Source organism: Etheostoma spectabile, chromosome 1, assembly GCF_008692095.1.
Source record: "Etheostoma spectabile isolate EspeVRDwgs_2016 chromosome 1, UIUC_Espe_1.0, whole genome shotgun sequence".
Classification (NCBI taxonomy): Eukaryota; Metazoa; Chordata; class Actinopteri; order Perciformes; family Percidae; genus Etheostoma; species Etheostoma spectabile.
In genome coordinates this window covers 30,851,780-30,855,475 of record NC_045733.1, presented here as the reverse complement: position 1 = coordinate 30,855,475, position 3,696 = coordinate 30,851,780, and the positions used below count along the sequence as shown (strand labels likewise).

Sequence of the window (3,696 nt, the reverse complement as noted above, 5' to 3'; positions counted from 1 at the left end):
CGTCTGGACCTGTTTCTAAATTGTATTTTTCCGAGAAAACCTGAAATGCATTTTAAAATAATATCTTGAAGTTAATATTGCGAAGTGTTACATTTGAAATAGAGGTGTAGCATCAAATGCTTACTAAAACATCTAGTATGCATCCAAATATGGAACTTTGCCAAAAACATGTGTGGTATTTTTACATCATATGTGAAATCCTACGCAAAACACTTTTTTTTAAAGATGAACTGATTTTCCCCAGATTGTATGTCATCGTGCAACCAGAAGTTATTTCCTCATTGATCCAGCAGTCCACAGTGAATTAGACCTACTGCGATGTTAAACTACATACATGTATTTATTGGCAACTTAGTTTATCCATAATAAACTACAGGTGGTTACAAAGCAAACAATATTTAAAAAATCCATGGCTCACCTACTTCAGAATAATCTAAACAAACTAAGTCCCATTTTATAATAATGAAGTCTCTAACCAACATAAAGGTGCTTTGTGTATGATGAGAGGACTTAAGTTCAGCCAGACATTACAGTCGCCTGCACTAACTCTCGCGACTAGATCCCAACTGATGATAAAGAGTGTTTGCATTGGTACCGTAGTGCCATCAATCTCTTGTGTCTGTGTTGCCGGAAACCAGTGGGCGGGCCGTGTACAGGAGATCCCCGACAATACAGGATCTGCAACACCAAGGTGATTCAGCATGACGCTTCTCACCCTGACTTAAGGAGGGGGGGGAAAAAAACGACTTTCGATGCAAACATTTTAGAAAAATGGCTATGTTTGCTCTAGAAGTTGGTCATATGGTGTGTGCGGGCCGGGTCAGGTGTTTCAGTAGGTGTGATCTGGCATTCCGCTGACATATAACTTGTTCCACTACACTGCTTGTACTGAACGTGAGATTTAACACGCTGTGCTGCAGACACGTATCAGACCTGCTATTGTGGTATGAGGTCAGCAGCGTGTATTCAGACATGTTGGGCGTGTGTGTGTGTGTGTGTGTGTGTGGTGTGTGTGTGTGTGTGTGTGTGTGGTGTGTGGTGTGTGGGGTGTGTGGGTGTGTGTGTGTGTGGGGTGTGTGTGTGTGTGTGTTGTGTGTGTGTGTGTGTGGTGTGTGTGGACAGCCAGTCACTGTGGCCATATGAATAAAGGAGCAGCGTGTTGAGCATGCGAAATGTGTGTGCATGTGGCAGTTTGTATGTGTGATTACGCAGAGCTTCGAATGAATGGACCCAAATCCCAAAAATCTTTCTCTGCTGCAATGTGTCATATGAACAATATGATGACGTTTTTTTTCTGACCCTAGTTTCCACACGCGATATCTGGGGACTCACTCACACTTCATTATTTAGGGTTAAGATTACAGTAGGGTTAAGGTTGGGCAAGTGTTGGGGCTAGACAAGAAGTGGTAAAATTGGTTTGAGATAAACATTTAGTGAATGAATACATTACTACATACAATATATTTTAGGGTTGCAACTAACAATTAATTTTAATAATTGTTAAATCTGTCCATTGTTTTCTTGATTAATTGATAAGTTGTTTAGTCTATAAAATGTGAAAAACGTCGATCATTGTTTCCCAAAGCCCAAGATGACGTCCCCTAATGTCTTTTTATGTCCACAACTCAAAGATATTCAGTTTACTGACACAGAGGAAAGAAGAAACTATTAAGTGAAAAGTAGTCACATATAAAAAATGACTCAAAGCCATTAATCGATTATCAAAATGGTTGGTGATTAATTGAAAGTCAATAACTAATTGATTAATTATGCAGCTCTACTCACAAACACTATGCAACGTCTCACAGAGTTGTGTGTGTGTGTGTGTGTGTGTGTGTGTGTGTGTGTGTGGTGTGTGTGGTGGCAGGAGTGTCCCCCAGCTCGGAGGATTTCAGGAGATGCAGTGTGCTGCCTTCAATGACAGACCGTTAGTGGCTGGAAACACTTCAGATGGAACCCTTTAATGGAGGTCAGTGAACACAACTCACTGTTCATTGGGCTTTTTTCCATTGTTGGACAGGCGCTAAGACAGAGAGGTTGACAGAGGTTGAATACAGATATATTTGTATATTTTTAATGTGATTTGATGCGCTTGCAGATCAATTTCCTTTAGGTTAATAAAGTTGAAGTTAAATGTAATTAGTCAGACAGTATGTAAAAAAACAAATTAGTTTTTTTAAACATTCAAGCATATAACATGTTTGAGTAGAAACCCAAAATACAAGTTGAGTCTGAAAATTAGATATCATGGGGCCTTTAAAGGGATGCCTCAACAGAAATGGTATACTGTAGCAAAACCGCGCTGGCTGTCGATATGCATACATGATAAAGCTTTCCAACGTTAAAATCAAGTCTCACTAGGCAAGGCAAGGCAAGGCAGCTTTATTTGTATAGCACATTTCAGCAACAGGCAATTTAAAGTGCTTTACATAAAATCAGTTAAACAGATAAAACACAAGTACAAACAGTTAAATGATAAGCATTAAAAACCGATAAAACACATGGACAGTTAAAAACCAAATAGAAACATTAGGACACATAAAACACAAGAATAAAAGTTACAGGCAGCATAAGAAATTAAAGAAATGAGCATTAATTTAAAGAAAGGCAGCATCAAAAAGAAAGGTCTTCAGCCTTGATTTAAAAGAACTGAGAGTAGCAGCGGATTACAGGTTTCGGGAGTTTATTCCAGATATGAGGAGCATGAAACTGAAAGCTGCTTCACCCTGTTAGTTCTGACTGGGGACCGAAAGTAGACCTGTCCAGATGACCTGAGAGGTCTGGGGGGGTCATAGTGTAGTAGCAGATCAGAAATGTATTTTGGACCTAAACCGTTAAGTGATTTATAAACTAGCAAAAGATTTTTGAAATCAATTCTTTGAGACACAGGAAGCCAGTGTAAAGACTTCAGAACTGGAGTGATGTGATCCAGCTCTTGGTCTTAGTGAGGACTCGAGCAGCAGAATTCTGGATCAGCTGCAGCTGTCTGATTGATTTTTAGGGAGACCTGTAAAGACACCGTTACAGTAGTCAAGTTACTGAAGATGAAAGCATGGACCAGTTTTCCAAGTACGTGGAACCTGTAACGGTGTCTTTACAGGTCTCCCTAAAAAAATCAATCAGACAGCTGCAGCTGATCCAGAATTCTGCTGCTCGAGTCCTCACTAAGACCAAGAGACTGGATCACATCACTCCAGTTCTGATAGTCTGTTACACTGGCTTCCTGTGTCTCAAAGAATTGATTTCAAAATACTTTTGCTAGTTTATAAATCACTTACGGTTTAGGTCCAAAATACATTTCTGATCTGCTACTACACTATGACCCCCCCAGACCTCTCAGTCATCTGGGACAGGTCTACTTTCTGTCCCCAGGTCGAACTAAACAGGTTGAAGCAGCTTTCAGTTCTATGCTCCTCATATCTGGAATAAACTCCCAGAACCTGTAGATCCGCTGCTACTCTCAGTTCTTTTAAATCAGGGCTGAAGACCTTTCTTTTTGATGCTGCCTTTCTTTAAATTATGCTCATTTCTTTAAATTTCTTATCTGCACTGTAACTTTTATTCTTGTGTTTTATGTGTCCTAATGTTTCTATTTGGTTTTTAACTGTCCATGTGTTTTATCGGTTTTTAATGCTTATCATTTTTAACTGTTTGTACTTGTGTTTTATCTGTTTAACTGATTTTATGTAAAGCACT

At 39.3% G+C, this 3,696-nt stretch overlaps 1 protein-coding gene across 1 annotated transcript in view; it reads right to left on the bottom strand.

The window, feature by feature from the left end:
- Positions 1 to 3,696, bottom strand: part of adamtsl5 (ADAMTS like 5) — a 65,478-nt gene that overhangs the window by 19,357 nt on the left and 42,425 nt on the right. The gene's annotated exons all lie outside the window — the stretch shown is intronic.